The sequence below is a fragment of the Puma concolor genome, chromosome A3 (genome assembly GCF_028749965.1).
Source record: "Puma concolor isolate L17-30 chromosome A3, mPumCon1.1.hap2, whole genome shotgun sequence".
NCBI classification, from domain to species: Eukaryota; Metazoa; Chordata; class Mammalia; order Carnivora; family Felidae; genus Puma; species Puma concolor.
Genome location: NC_141669.1, coordinates 11037731 through 11055011, shown reverse-complemented (window position 1 = coordinate 11055011; position 17281 = coordinate 11037731).

The window sequence follows — 17281 nt, the reverse complement described above, 5'->3', positions numbered from 1 at the left end:
CTGTGCCTATGGCGGGGGGGGTGGGGGGAGGGCTTGGGTATTCACATTGTAGACAGAAATGAACTCTGGGCAGAAAATTGATGCTAAACCCTTCATGTGCAAAAACAGTTACATCAGACATCCTCTTCCACCCTTTACCTGGCCAACTTCAGGTGCATCACTGCTAAATCCTTTCTGCCTGACATTGTGTTTGCTACATGAGTCCATATTCTCTCTTGTAGAGGAGGAACAGAAGACTGGAGAGCTTGAGTCACGTGTGTGGTGTAGCCAATGGAACTACTAAATACCTCCCTAGAGTTCGATTCGTAGAAGGGTCCCAAACCACTGAGTGTTTGTTCACTGAGCAAATATTTGTTCAACTAGGTAGTGAGTAAATAAAAGCATGTTCAGAGACATTTTTAAATAGTGGGGGGGGGGGGGCACCATTATTTAGCTGAAGGGTCAGGCCTGTCCTTTTGTTTTCAGTGAAATCTTTATCCATTTGTGGAGCACTGTCAAGCAATCAGCAAGGACATGTGAAAATGTTCTTCGGTGGATCTCTCTGTGCCTCCTGGGCCCCTCCTCATAAAAGGGAAATCCAAGGATGGTTTTCTCCCTGAATGAACAAACAAACAAAAAAGACAATGTGAATTGTTTGCAAACCAGTGAGAGAATGAGATCCTTACCCAGAGTTTCTATCTGGGACCTGGTGAAAAAACCAAAACAGCTCTTGCTGCCTTCAGTTGGGAAATACAATCTCCCCCCCCCACCCTGCCCCCCACAAGGCTGAGGGCTGTTGCAAAGGCTGAGACAGCCTCTAAATTAACACCTCTTCAGAGGACGTTTTGCGCTTCAAAGCAATTCAGTTGGAGTCTCAGAGACGAAGGGGGCCTCTGAGGCCACCTCTGTGGGCCTCACCACAGGCACCAAGCTGCTGACAGAAGTTGCCACTTATCCAGGGAATGAGCAGCCCAGACTGTCTCAGGAGGAGGCCTGCTTGATTCAGGGACTGGGACTCAAAATTCCCTGAATGTTTCTCAGTGTGGTTCCATCTCTCCATCACTACCGGCTAATTCCCACTCAAACTTAACATTTCTTCTCTAGGCATTGACATTAGCCTAACATGTCCCATTCCCCCCTTAATCATGGTTGCCCCACATTCTTTTTAACTGCAGATGTCTTGTTAATTCTGTTTAGAAGTGTTTCAAATTCTGGCATGGCATTCAAAGACCTAAACGTTTTGCTTTGTCCACCTATCCTATTTCGTTTCCTTTCTCACATTTTATGTTACATTAGTATTAACATTACTAATGTTTTTTTTTTTTTTTTTTTTTTCTGCATGTTCTATGAGGTTGACATCTCTGTGCTATTATGCTTGCTATATTTTGTTTGGAGCACATATCCTTCCTGGTTGTCCAGACATCACACCTTCCAAAATGTGTATCTGTCCCTCTTTGCTGAGCTAAGGGTCCTGTTTTTCCCCAAGGGGACATCCTATGCTTACTTTTCCAAAGGAATATTTCCTCCTTCAAAGCAATAGGCATTGGAGGTCAGACACAGATTCTGATACAGCTTAAATACATTGTCTCAAATTCAAGTTAAAATCCTTTCTAGCTTCAGTCTCCACTAGGCGCCTTATGACCCAACATACCAGAAGCAGTTTGTACAATGGTTTCACACATGCATTTTCAAGTCAGGCAAACTGCGTTCCAACGATAATTCTGGCCAGTTGCTAGTGTGTGTCCTTGAACAATTTCCCTAACTATTGAAATCTTTTTTCCTTACCTTACAGATAATTGCCCATTAGGATTTTTGGTACGAATTAAGTAATACTATGCTTAAGTAAGAGGTATGGAGCCCAGGGAATGGTAAATATAAGCAGATCAATAGATATCAGAAGTAATATATCACATTTAGGAAACATTTTTGAAATTCTCTGTCACAGACTCTCTGATTGCTGTTCTCTTAGAACGTTCTTTTTCTCTGGAGTCTCAAGATTTATATGTAATGCAGTAAGGGTCTATTCTAGTGCTACAGCAATGGAGGTGGGGAGGAAGAAGGTCCTTTGCTAGCCTACCTGAGGGTGTTGTCCTGAGGTTTGAGTTAAAAAAAAAATGTGCAGTGTGACTGACACATAACTGGCACTCAATAAATGTTTAGATTGCCTTCTCACTGATGGAAAACCTTGGTTCTTGGAGATTCTTTTCTTGGAAAAAGATTTGAAGTCAAATTGTGTCTAGCAGAATAATGGCTACCCCAAAACGTCCGTGTCCTAATTCTCAGAACCTGTGAATATGTTAGGTTACACAGCACAGGGAAATTGAGGTAGCAGATACAAGCAAGGTTGCTAATTAGCTGACCTTAAAATAGATTATCCTGGAGTATCCACGTAGACTTCATGTAATCACAAAGGCTCTTAAAAGGAAGAGGGGGCAAAAGAGGAAGGGTCAGAGAAAGAAATGTGACAAGAGAAGTAGGGTCAGAGAGATGGAACGTTGCTGGTTTTGAAGGTGGAAGAAGGGGGCCGTGAGCCAAGGGATGTGAGTGGCTCCTAGATGCTTTAAAAGGCAAGGAAGTGGGGGCACCCGGGTGGCTCCGTTGGTTAAGCGTCCAACTTCGGCTCAGGTCTTGATCGCGTGGTTTGTGAATGAGAGCCCCCCATTGGGTTCTCTGCTCTCAGCACCGGGCAGACTTCAGATCCTCTATTTCCATCTCTCACTGCCCCTCCTCTGTGCTCTCTCTCAAAAATAAACATTAAAAAAAAAAAAGGCAAGGAAATGGATTTACCCCTAGAACCTCTAGAAAGAACACCGTCCTACTGATCCCTTGTTTGTAGTTCAGTGAGACAGGCATCAGAATTCTGGCTGATAGAACTATATGGTAATAAATTTGTGTTGTTTGAAGCCAGTGGTAATTTGTTACAGAGGCACTAGAAAATTCATATACAAATGAAGGAAAAAATTGAATTTCTGATGGCCAGGAGTCTGGAGTTCTGGTCACAGGGAATCGTATTGGTTTTTAAAACAAAACTGCCTGTAAAGTAGGGAACCAGATTTCTGGAGGAGCTCGTGAAGTCTCGTGGTGCATAAGTCACAGTAGCTTCTGTGTTTCTCATCCTTTATCTTAGCAGACTTAAGGAAAGCCACAGTGTCTTCAGTGGTCATGAAAATGCTCGAAGTCTGTCGTAGTGCTTTCCCTGTGCGTGAGGGTAGATGACTCAGTGCTGGCAAGGAGAGGATGCTGTGCCTACATTCTGAGAGAGACTTCACAGTTAAGGTGTTCATCAGATAACGACAATCGTAACCACCATTACGTGGTTTGTATGTTTCAGGAGCTGTACGTTGGTTCTCGTCTTCAAGACAAGAAAGAAAAAATTCCTATGAAGTGGGATTATACCTATTTTTAAAATTAGGAAACTAAAACAGAGAATCCCAGGGACTTACATTCAAATTATGGTGCCTCTGCCAGGGTTTAGGTCATTGTCATGTCAAGCTGGTGCTTTGCACACCATATGGTACTCTCTAACAAGGTACACCTCTGTTTTTCATTTTGGAATAAAAAAGCAGCTGACGTTGTGCTAAAATTTGTATCACACCTTAGTTTATGAAATCTGCCCCCCCTGCCCCCACCATGAAACCAATCCTGTCCCCCGAGCTACTTGATGGATTAGATATTCAGCGCTCACTATTTCTAATAGATGTTGCACGTCAATCTGCTGCTTATGGGACTGAAGAGCTATTATTTCACTACAATATCATCATAGAAAATGTCATTGTATTTTCCCAGGCACAGTGCTGTGATACACAGTAACTTTGAAATCAGAGGCTATTAGGACATTTTCCCAGAACAAAATGTGTCCCAGAAGAAACAATGTGATGTGGCTTATCCTAGCGTGTTATTTTCTCCAGAGCACTTGTCTCCTCCCCCTGCAAGCTCACATATTTTAAGCCTCACAAATAACACTTTCAAGAGGACTGTGAAATGAAAGGCCCACACAGTGGTAGAGAACTCTAGGGGGCATGTGTGTGTGTTTGCTTTCCTTAGGCGGATTCTGAAAATGTACAGAATGTGGGAGGTGTTATGGTAGGTTTCATGAGGCCTGGGAAGCATGAAAGAATCCCTTCATCAGCCTTATTTTTGCAGAACTTCAAAGTGAGGCCAAGAAAGAATAGGCTTATGAGCAGTCAGGCTAGAAATTCACCATCTACTCTGTTTATTTCAATTGTGTTTCGAGTCCATTGCTCAGGTGACCTTACTGCTGTACTGGGAACTGACAAGGGTGGTAAGCACCACAGCTTATCAAAACTCTGCTAAAGTAAATTGCCATCTGGGTTTCTGCCTGCCTTCTGAGGCTGTGCACACTCATCTGGAAGGGAAGGTGGTGAACAAGAAAGGAGCATATAACAGATTCTTATCCTTTGTGATTGCCCCATACAGTTTATCCCCAAGAAGCTGGAGGTGAGAAAATTCATGCATTTATTTCTTCCTTCATGCAAACTGTGTTTTAAAAAAATTTTATTTATTTATTTTGAGAGAGGAAGTGTGAGCAGGGGAGGGGCAGAGACAGAAGGAGGGAGAGAGAATCCCAAGCAGGTCCCATGCCAAGTGCAGAGCCTGGTGTGGGGCTCGAGCCCACCACCGTGAGATCACAACCTGATGCGATATCAAGAGTTGGACGCTTAACCAGCGGAGCCCCTTCTAAGGTGCCCCCAAATGAACAATTCTAATTAAATGTACTCACAACCTAAGTGAATACTGTTTCAGCAAGAATACTGTTGTGTTTCGTGGTTTTTTCTCTAGACAACACCACTTTATACATCCTGTGGATGATAGTAAATACATTTGGTAACTGGTTTCTGCCTTTGAGACACTTGTCCTCTTACTGGGGAGAGGAGACTTTGACATGTGGAAACTCCAGAGCTTTTTAAGGCACCTTCCACTGAGGACTAACACTTTAAGGACCTGAAAATTATTTGGCTATAAAAGAGAATCTTCTAAGTTAACGGCATGAACAATACATGCCATAATATTTCCAAAGAGGGTGCTGTCACTATGAGCCGAAATCACATGGGAATGTCAGGCTGAACTTGAAAGAGATTACTAAGATTTAAAGGGTAAGGAGAAAAACAAAGGTGATCGGGTGACAGGGCTGCTGACTGCCCATCCACAGGTGTTCCTGCGTGGGCTTGGAGGAAGTTGAGGCTTCTCATAGAAAGAATGAAAAAGAAGACTGGGAAGACAGGCAGGCAGGGCCTCGAATGCTCTCATAAGCCTTTGTGCCTGGTCCTACAAGTAAAAGCAGCTTTGACAAGTTGTCTTTTTTTTTTTTTTTTTTTTAAATCCGGGTAATGGCAGGTTCAAAGCATTGGCTAATGAGCACTAGTAGTGAACAAGATGGGCTGGGTAGTGGTGGGTCAGGGAGTGCCGTGTCCAGTTGGAATGTCGCTTGATTGGTCCAGCAGCGAGAACAGAGAGCATGAGAACCAGTGAGTGGGCCACTAGGTGCCAGATGTCTCACAGGCATGATCCTATTTTATCCTCTGGCGATACTGCAGATACTGTTATTCTTACTTTAAAGATGAAGAAACTGAAGCTCGGGCAGTAGGATAATGTGCCTCGAGTCAGAAGACTACTATTTTTGTAGAAGTTTTCTTGGCTGTAAATCTCCTGCACTTTCCACTTCATCAGGCTGCTGGGAGATCATGAGCCCCAAGTTACTGCCTGTCCTGAGTCAACCCCCACATTACAAGTGCCAATAACAGAGCCCACATCCTCCTCACAGACACACGAACACAGTCGATACAGCCACCTCCACTCTTTCCAAAAGGCTGGGAAAAGGGAATCGCAGTTTGGAGGGTAATGAACTCTCTCAGTAGGAAGAAGGGGATTCTTTTCTTGTTTATTAATGAAGTCATCATCTTAGTGAATTCCATAGCTGTGGTCCCCATGATCTAGGACACATGGGAAACCTTTTCTCCTTTTCCAGGACTCTGGGGAAGATGTGTTTCATCGTGTTTCCTTTGTGAAATTCTGAAAGGCAGGTTATAAATTTCTTTTCTCTTTCTTTCCTTCCTTCTTTCCCTTTCTTTCTTTCTTTCATTGCTTCTTTCTCTTTTTCTTTCTTCCTCCTTTCCTTTCCCCTTCCTTCCTTCCTTCCTTCCTTCCTTCCTTCCTTCCTTCCTTCCTTCCTTCTTTCTTTCTTTCTCTTCCTTTCTTCCTTATTCCCTTTTGATTCCTTCCTTCTTTTCCTTTCTTTTCTTTTCTTTTCTTTTCTTTTCTTTTCTTTTCTTTTCCTTTCTTTTCTTTTCTTTTCTTTTCTTTTCTTTTCCTTTCTGTCTTTCCTTTCTTCCTTTATTTATTACCTTGGTGTTGTCTATTCTTACATGTACAACCAGAGCTATTCATGTCCTGTCTCCTGGCAATGACAGCCTTCTACTGGAATGATCTATTTTGTCTCTCTCAACCACACCAGACTGAGAAGCCTATGAAAGCAGGGATTGTTGCTCCTTTTTGTTTTGCTTTTAATCTGTTTCTCTAAGTTCTTGATCCTAATACAGCATCTTGATATGGTTAATTGAATCATAAGTCAAGAACTCTGACTACATCTATGGTGTAATAAACCGCTAAGCATTTCAAAAATTTTCACAAGAAAAGCAAAATCAGTGGATTCCATTACAATAAGCAGACAGTTGGACATGTGAATTTAATGTGGATGATCTGTTGTGAAGGTTTAGTGTTTACTCAGTGTGTAAAGCGAGCACCTACTGACAGGAAACAAATTAAAAAAAAAAACTGAATAATCTCAGACCTTAGTATTTTACTATAGCCTTAAATATCTTTGCAATGAATTTTTGTTATTTTTAGTAAATCTACTACTTAACATTTATTCATGCATAATATTTATTGTATGTATCCTATATGTCTTACATGTGATGCATATATTTATGTATAATATGTATTTTATAAGCATTTATCATTATCTAATTCATTAAGTCATTTTTTTTTTTGTTTCTTCCATGGTGATATTTTTAAAATTCCTGTTCAACCCATCATCACGTTGCATAACAGAAACAGATGCGAAAACAAGCAGCTTGAGTTTTAGTTCTTCTCTACTACAAACTGACGTTGTGATAGCGAACAAACCGTTTCTCCCCGCTATGCATCAAATTCCTCATCTGTAAAGTCGCTTTAAATAAGTGTTACAGTTTCACCAACTCTCAAATATCTGGGCAAGGAAAGGTGTGGTGGTTGTGTCCGAGGGTCTGTGTGTTGAGCATCAGTCTTGGAAGGTTCCAGAACTCATAAAGCAGCCAGGTGGGCTTGACCTGATTGATATCTTTCCTGGAATCTCAGCTTGGCTGCTTGTTTGGCTTCTGCCCAAACTTCTTGGCAGCCCTTCTAAGGCTCAAGCACTCTGCCTAGGTGGGTAGATAGATCTTTATACACTCAGGTGGTTTTGGAGTAGTTAAATATGCTGAAATGGAAGTTTCCAGTTCCCAGATTTTCACCGCTAAGAGCCTTTTTTGTTAGGTTGTTTTCCCCAGAGTTTCTTTGTTTTTAAAGTTTTGCCAAGCAAACTTTGTTGTTTACATAATGATTCGTATTCCTGTATTTGTGTTAGCAAAGGGATATTAAATCACTAATCTGTGCTTCTGGTAGAACTGTGATAATCAGTGTGACTCTCCAGTTAAAAGCAAATTCACTCTATTTGTTATTTCATGGGATCTGTTTGGAGGCAGATGCATGATTTCCAATTGGAGAATGTTTTACATAAGGATGAAGGAAGATCTGGAACCATACGGGAGAAAGAAGGATGCGGACCTTATATGGTCCTCTGTTGGAGAGGACTGTATGGGGGAAGTAGAATTCTCAGGGCTAGCCAGGCTGTGGTTAGATCAGACGAGATGCATAGCAGAGTAATTACGTATGTAGGTAAGCTTCACCATAAAAATGCACATTCAAATCAAATAGAACCCAAGAAGGAGGTTCAGGGAAGTATAGAACAATGTGAAGAAAGTGTATTTGACTTTTAGCACCGACAATATGTGGAGTAACCTAGGATGAGAGTCACAGGGGAGAGTAATTGCAAGGTTTCAAATAATATTTTGATATAAAGTTACTTTGATAGAATGTTAATTCAGTGCGAGGGAAGGGAATTTTACCTGGTGCAGCAGGTCTGGTTGTCTGGGGCCAAAGTGGGTACAGAAGTGGATGCCAAGTAATTGATACGGGTTCTGTTGATCTTGAGGTCACCGTGAGGACAGATCTCAAGTCTTCAGAAGCCTTGTATGTAACTATTGAGACAAAAATGAATGCTGGTTACATTGTACTGAGTATTTGGTATTTCAGAAATACTAGAATGAACGAATGAATACACGAAACGATCAGCTCTGTTTTTGACATCCGTAAAAGAACTCAGGATAAGTCTAAACAGAGAATGGATGTGGGCTGGAGTGGAGTGGAGAAAGACAGAAGGAGTACAGCCAAATCTGACATTCTCCAGGATTGGTGCAGGGGGCCACCTTGTTGGAAAAATGCCACAGCTCTGATGTGTAGACAGTGCTATGTAGTGAACAGTAGGTAGAACTGAGACCTGGCCTGGGACTGGAGAAAGGATTCTGGTCCTGGTTTTGCTGCTAGTTTCCTGTGAGATTCTAGACTCCTCTCAGAATCTAAACAACAAAGGACCTTTGAATCCTTAGATGTTGTTAAATCATTTAACTCCACCCAAACACACCCTCAGTTTATGTTTAAGGAAACTGAGGCCCAATAAAGTGCTTAGCTCAAGTTCAAGCAGATGGAGACAGAGCTGGCTCTGGAGCACTTCTTCTCTCCAAGGCCTTATGCTGGCTCACCCAGGAATGGACAAAGACCCGAGAAAAGCCCTGGGTCTGCGACAGTCTCGAAAGTTTCCCCGGCGCTCTGGTAGACTGCCTTCTCCTGAAATTCCCTCCAAATCGTTCCATCGAATGATGTTCTTTTCCCTCTTGACGTTGTTAGGAATCTTCTGGCCACATTTGACAAGTGGAGTAGAATTCCTAGGCTTTGCAAAGACCTTTCATTAGCCAAATACAGGAAGGCCTCATTCATTTGAGTGAATCAGTGAAGGCTTATCAAAATAAGACATTTGAGCCAAAACTAAAACTGACCCACAAACTAGGATGGGCTTTGTTAGTGTGCGGACGCATGCATAGCAATCTGTTGAACTCCAGCACCAATGTTTTGTTAGGCTCAAATCCCTTGCTAAGTGATAAATTAATCTGTATGGTGCATTTTTTAAATAAAAATAAAATTCTTGATTTTTTCAATTGTATGTGATCACTAGCTTTCAGCATTCTTACAGTGTTACCTAATGAAGGTTCTAGTAGGTCTATACCAAAGACTCAATTTGGTTGTATCTAGAAACATTCATATTTGTGTAAAGAATTAATGTTCTTCATTGTCTCCCTTCTGTTTTCCAATCTAAGATTCAGTGAACTTTAGGTTGGAAACACTCAATTTCAAACAACTTAGCCACCTTTAATGACATTCCTGAAGTTCTGTTTACAAATTGCCTAGTTAACAAGTTCAAACCATTTTGAGAAAAAATATTAAATTTCAGTTTGTGTGCAAAAGGAAAGAACAGACATGAGGTTTGTCTGTTGAAATTCTTTTGCATCTTGGCACTGTTCTAATAACAGAGGTTGGCAAACTTTTTCTATAAAGGGTCAGAATAAATATTTAGGTTTTGTGAGTCACATAGGATTTCTGTCTCATATCTTTTTCTTCCTTATTTTACCCTCTTACCTCTTTAAAAATGAAAAGCCATTCTTAGCGTATAGCCTGTACAAAAAACAGTCATGGGCCAGGTTTGGTTCATGGGCCGTAATTTAACCCTATATGAGTCTTTGAGTAGCATGTCTGTAGATTTGGTATCAGATATATTTTGTCTTAATACACAGGTTTGTAACCGATCTCCTGGTGGTGCATCAGTCTGGACTTAGAGGGCCTCCCAGGCATTAGGGCTTTACATACATGTGGATGTAGAATTTGCTATAAATCATGGACCCTAACCATATAGAGTTTTGCACAAAATTCAGAAGATTCAAAGAGCTTCTGGATCTTTTCATAAGTCTTAGGTTAAATAAACCATGTTCTAGATATGTGGATTTTTTTTTCTTTTCTCCCCCAGTAATTTGGCAGTCATCTCTACATGCTGATACAAATATCTTCTAAGAGAACTTTGTGTAACATGACCAGCATTCTTTGCGTGTAACATTTAAAAAATCTGTTCCTTTCATGGTATATTTACCAACTTGTTTATTCATCTTGCTGTATTTAGATGTTTAACTAATTGAAAATTTTTTCCTATTGTAAATAATATACGTGCGTAAAATATTTTTCTTTTGTGACTGCATTTATTTTATTTCATAAGTGGAACAACTGAGTCAAAGAAAGAAAGCTTTTTAAGGGTTTTGTTTCTAATTAACAATGCTAAATCAATACTTTTTTTTTTTTTTCCTTGGTCATCAGAAGAAATCTTCAAGTGTTGTATAGAATAAACATATTTGTGGTGCTTACCCCCAAACTTCACTTTTGATTTCACTGCTCTATAGAGGGCCTGAAGAATATGAATGCTAATCACCTTACATCTTGAGTACCAAGAATCCTGATATACTGAATGCTTAGCTTTGCCTCTGTGAGTAATCAACTGTGAGATCTTTTTGTGGTTTGATATTACTCTGGTAGAAATTAATTAAGTTTCTGGCAGAAATTAATTTGGTATAAATTACCTTGGTAGGATTTTCATTAATCCATTCATTCACTCAACAAATACCATTTAGTGCCTATTTCCTGCGGTCATTTTCTGGGCATTCAGACTACATCATCATTATTATCATCATCATCTCATCATTAATGGCAATAATAATACAAATAAAATAATAGTAAATATATAGTGCATATTATGTGTCAGTCACTGTTTTAAGTGTAAACTTCTACTCTAATAGGTAGAACAAACAGTTTTGGCATACTGTTTTACAGATGGGAAAACAGAGAACAAAAGAACTTCATCACTAAGCCCTAAATCATCAAACTAGCAAGTACGAAAGCTGTTATTTAAACTCAGGCAATCAAAATTGATAGTTCCCTGATCTCATCAATATCCCATGCGGAGACACTGAGAATATTCTGGAAAAGGTGAAAATTTTTACATTCCAGTGCTGCAAGTTGTCGATATAGATGAAATTTTGCTTGTGGGAGAGTTGGATGAGATGAAAAAGAAGTGGTACTGGATTGTGAGCTTTTATGTTTCTCTTTTCATGGGTTTAAATCCAAGTACCACTCCCTCTCCAATACACAAATGCAGTAACCCTTCCCTGAACAGACTGACTCTCAAGGCCATATTAGCAGAAGACACTGCCTTCCAGACTCAAGTAACAGCAAACTTTTTTTTTTTTTTTTTTTCAGAGCATTCACCAATTAGAGTTTTAGTCTCCCTGTGTGCATCTCCCTGGAGGTTATTTTCTGTTTTGTTCCCAAGCCTCCCCAGACTTTGCCTACGTGTATTTTCCTTCTTATCCTCAGGCGCTTGAATATGTTCCCAGACCTCAACAGGTTTGAAGGGTGTGAATCTTCTAGTGACTAGCACTGTTGAGTATTCCTGCTAACCTCTGTTAAAGAAACATTTTCCTTATCGAGAGAAAATCTGTTCCCTGCCCCCAGGTCATTCTCAGTTCCCAGATAGGACCTATACCAGTGTGACTGACTGCCTAGTCTGTTCTAGAAATTCACCCAGAGCAGAAGCAGGCATTTTAGAGTCACACTGAGACCTCTTACCTTTATCCCTTACTAATGTGTGACTTAGAAAAGGTATTTGATCACTGGTTTCCTTATCTGAAAGCCAAGGTTATAATCCCCACATTGAGAAATGATAAAATAATTAATAATACCTTTTAGATAGTAAATGCTCAATAACTAGTAGTATCTTTCTCTTCTCTCCAGATTGGGGGTGAAAAAGGCATATTTAGTGATTACTTGGTAGAGAACAGGGGATAGGACCACTGAGAATTTAACCCATTGGGATGTGTGTATTAAAATAGATGACAGAGTCATCAGAATTATTTGCAGGGTGACATGACAAAGGGCTACATGAAAAAATCCATAACTACCATCATACTTAATGATGAAGGACTGAAAACTGTCCATGAAGATCAACAATGAGACACAAATGCCCTCTTTATCCACTACTATTCAACATTGTATTAGAAGTCTTAACCAGAGAAGAATCAAGAAGAAAGAGAAATAAAAGTATCCACATAGGAAAAAAAGAAGCAAACATCTTTATTGATAGATGGCATAATTTTGTATATGGAAAATCCTAAATAATTCCCATATAAAACGGTTTGAATTAATAAACAAATTCAGAAAAGTTAAAGAATATGTGATCAACATACAAAAATAAGTGTTATTTCTATACACTATCAATGAATATTCTGAAAAGGAAACTATGAAAACAATTCTATTTAGAATAGCATCAAAAACAATAAGAAACTTAGGAAAATATTTAACTAGGGAAGTACAAGACTTGTATGCTGGAAATTATAAAACATTGCTGGAAAAAAATAAAGACCTAAATAAATTAACAAGGCTACACTTTCCCTAGCAATCGACAGATTAAATGCAATCCCTACCAAAGCTCCAAATGCCTCTCATGAACATTGAGAAAAGATGATCCTAAAATTTTTATGGAATTACAAGAGACTCAGAACATCAAACCAATCCTGAAGAAGAACAAATTTGTAGGACTTACAAATCCATATTTCAAAACCCACTAACACTCACTTACAAAGCTATAATAATCAAGAGTGTGGTACTGGCATAAGGATAGGCATATAGATAAATGTAGTTGAGTCCAAAAACAGACCACTCATCTATGCTCAATTGGTTTTCAACAAAGATGCTAAGAGAATTTAATGTGAAAAAAAATGGTCCTTCCCACATATCCACATGCAAAAGAATGAAATTAGATCCTTACCACATACTATATGCAATAATGAATGTAAAATGGATCTAAATTTAAGAGGTAAAACTATAAAAGTCTTAAAGCATAAGAGTAAATCTCCATGACTTTGGATTTGGCAGTGGCTTCTTTACCTAAGACATAAAAAGCACCAGAAAAAAAAAAAAAAAAAAGGAAAAAAATCACAAATTGGATTTCTTGAAAATTAATCTTTTTGTATGAATTAATATCTTTTATACCAAAAGATACTATGAAAAAAAAAGAAAATACAATCCATACGATGGGAGGAGATATTTGTAATTCATGTATTTGTTAGAAGTCGAGTATCCAGAATGTATTACTAATCAAAGATATCAACAATAGGGGTAGGTACAGAATATACTGATAATATAGAACTTTCTGTACTATTTTCACAATTTTTCTCTAAGTATAAAACTAAGGTTTAATAACCCAATTCTATTTAAATTTCATTAATAATTCTGTATCTGAAAAAGAATATTTATAGGTTTCAAATGCAGAGTTTGCTCCAAATTAGCATCAGAGCAATCTTTCTAAACACAAATAATTCCTTCAAGTCCTCCTAATCTCTCAATGGCTTCTCGCTGCTTACAGGATCAAGTCCAAGCCTCTTGGCGAGACATTCAAGACCCTGCACAACACTGAAAAAAATTAAAATAAAATTTGTATTTCTCACCACTTCCCTTGTGTAATTACGGTCCAGCAAACTTGAAATATTCATTATTCCTAGAAGATGCTTTCCTGATTCTATGCCTTTGTGCATCTTCTGTCTTACTCTTGGCATGTTCTTTCTGTATTTCTGCCTGGTGATTGTTCCATTCTTTAAAGGCTCTCTTTAAAAGCAATTACTCTTGGCTTCCAACATCATGTTCCAACAAAACAAATTACTCCTTTTTTCACTTCTCCGTGGTATTTTGTGCTTCCTCTAACAGAATTCGCCCTATTCCATCTTGAACTCACTTAGAGATGTGTGGTCAACTGCTTCCGCTTTCGTTTACGTGCCCAGGAGCAGGGCTCCAGCTTTGCCACCTTTAACCCTTCCAAAACTTGGTACAGTGCCTGACACAGTAGTGTTTCCTCAACAAATACTTCTTGGATGAATAAAATTGATAAGCTGAATATAAAACTTTGGCCCCAGAGTTGCATACTTCGATTCTAATCCTAGCTGGCATCGGTGTGATCTTGGGAAAGTCTTTTTTCTATGCTGGTTCTACATTACCTCATCTATAGGTAATCATCATTTTCTATGGAAAATGTGGCTAGTAGCTTTCCAATTAGTTTTAATGGAGTCAAAGAAGTTCAGTGAAATCCTTCTGGCTCAATTCATGGTGGAGGGAGATGCAGTGTTAGGCTTCGTCTTCTGTTTCGGCCAGCAAAACTCATCTTTTATCTGTCCATATCAGAATATCAAAGAAGCTTTCATTTCAAGAAAACATCCTGTACATTGAAAAAATTAAACCATGAGGTTAGCTAATCTGTGAAGCTCCTTTCATTCTTCACTGAGTTTTGACATAAACATATAAATGGTGTGGGGCATATTTAAATATCGCTCTATTATAAATGGAACAGACTTGAAGCTTACACAAATTCAGAAACAAAGAGGCAGAAAGCTGCCATTTACTAAGCAATGTGTGTTTTGGGGCTCCTGGGTGGCTCAGTTGGTTAAGCATCTGACTCTTGGTTTAGGCTCAGGTCATGATCTCGCAGTTTGTGGGTTCAAGCCCCACATCCAGCTTTGGGAGCCTCTGCTCATTTCAAGCAGCCAAGAGGAGGTGGAACCTTGATAGAAAGCAGGTATGACCAGCCTAAAAGCTTGTGTTCTTTTCCTGGGATGAGACTTAATAAAAAATGGATTCTGGGAATTAAAATGCACAGATACACACATAAAACAATGAGGTGGTTTTGGAACCCCCCCTTCTCCCCATCTATAAGATGTATGGGTTATTGGGACAGTAGCGGTAATTCAGCCTCATTACAATTTCCCATCAGAAGCTCAGCTCAGACCAATGAATGGAATGATTACCAAGCCTATTCCTCTGCTATGCAAACGGCACATGCTGAACCAGGAGTAATTTTCACTGAGCCGGCTTGCCTATGTTGGAATTGTATTCACTGCCCAGAAAACACGCAGTGAGACTTTAGCTAAAGTACCCAGCAGGAAATAAAAGCCCATACTGGTCATGGAGAGAGGGAGGTGACACAGACTTGGAGGGGAGTCTGAGTCTCAAGTGCTGATAGAGGACTGCATGATGGCTGTGCTGAATTAAATTTATTAAGCGGAATTTGGATCCAAATTAGCAGATTTAGGCAGGTAGTGAAGCCTTTGTGGTTTTTAGCTTGAAACCATTTAAAGAACACTGTTTTAGTACTTGTCCAAAACGGAATTCCTTGAGCAGCATTAGGGAAGAAGAAAATCATAGGAACTTAGACATCATTTGGTGCTGAAGTGTCAAACTGTTTTGATTGTATTTTACCTTGAGGAGGCAAATTCCCTGGACATCACCTATACCATTCTTTCTCCACCTGAAAAAGAACTCAGTTATCGAAAGGAAGTCAAGATAAAAGCAAACCTTAGGAGAGATTGTTACATATTTGCTGTAACAATAGGGTATGAATGACTCAAGTGATCCACAAGGGGCAAGGACTATGGCTTACTTTGCTCAGTGCTGTGTTCCCACACCCGGAACAGGCTCCCCCACATGAGTGCTGGGGGAAACATTTTGTGATTGAATGAAGCACAGTGAAAGTAGTGCTTTAAAATCCAGTCATTAGACAAAGTGAAATCCAAGTTATTCTTGATTTAAATGTATATCACCAGGAGCGCCTGGGTGGCTCAGTTGGTTAAGCATCCGACTTCAGCTCAGGTCATGATCTCGCAGTTTGTGAGTTTGAGCCCCGTGTCGGGCTCTCTGCTGACAGCTCAGAGCCTGGAGCCTGCTTCGGATTCTGTGTCTCCCTCTCTTTGCCCCTTCCCTGCTTGCACTCTGTCTGTCTCTGCTTCTCAAAAATAAATACACAGTAATTGTTTTTAATGTATATCACCATATGTTATAGATTGATCAAATAACCCACAGCGAACGTTGACATAACAGAAGGCAATAAAGAGCAATTTTTTAATTAAAAAGCAAGAATGGAGCACCTGGGTGGCTCAGTGGGTTGAGCGTCTGACTCTTCATTTCAGCTCATGTTATGAGCACACGGTTTGTGAGTTTGAGTCCCATGTTGGGCTCTGTGCTGACAGTGTGGAATCTGCTTGGGATTCTTTCTCTCTCCCTCTCCCCCTCCCCTACTTGTTCTCTCCCTCTCTAAGAAATAAATGAACAATTTTTTTTTAAAGCAAGAATAGTTGTAATTGAAAAGCACAACAAATTTGTAACAGTTTTGATGATCTATATCTGACAAAGTACCCTTCCCCACACATGTAGGAACCTCAAATATTACACTTGGGCTATAAGAGCTGTCCAACTTTGCCAGGCAGGTGGCCATATTTCTTGGTAGAATACTCAATTTAGAGCCCTCATGAAACTCTAAAGACATTACTTTTGATTGGGAAATACCATATTTTTACTCAATAGATTATTTGTAATTTACTTACTTTTAAGTAAAATGAATTACCATAGATGTGTACCCTTAATTACCCATAAAAGGGCTTATGTTTTTGGATTGGATCACAGAACTTGGGAACTTGGGCAGGATCCTCTCAACTACTGGTGGGCTCAGAGCCAAAATGTGAGAATGTCCATATTCGTGTAATAGTCCCAGGGAGTGCCTTATGGGAGCCAAGAGCAAATGGGAAGCCACAAGAGAAGATTTGGGTCTCAACCAAATTTCTCTATTTTTAAAACTATTCTGTGGGGAAATAGGTTCTACTTACGTAAACGGGTTAGAAAAAAGCTTACCACCATGAAGCAAAAGTGCACAAGGTTAGCTAGTGAGATATCGTAATGGGATCATGAGTAACTTGTTATATCCCCTGCAGGAAATTACTTTCCATCTGACACCAATATGCTATTGTACTTTGATCACAAACTCCATTTGTCCCCCAGACCTATTGCCTCTTACATACACAAGTTAATGATTACTGTCTGATTGTTTTCTCCATGTTTATGTGTGTAAGATCCTGTTTTCTTCACATTTACTGCATGGGCAATATCTTGTGACCTCAATAAATATGGAGACAAAACCCCTGTTTGGGTCTCTTGTCTCCTCCTGGACATTAGCTTCTCTCGTATTCAATTCTGCATCCGCTCTCTTGCTGGACAAGAGAGAACTCCAGACTCATAG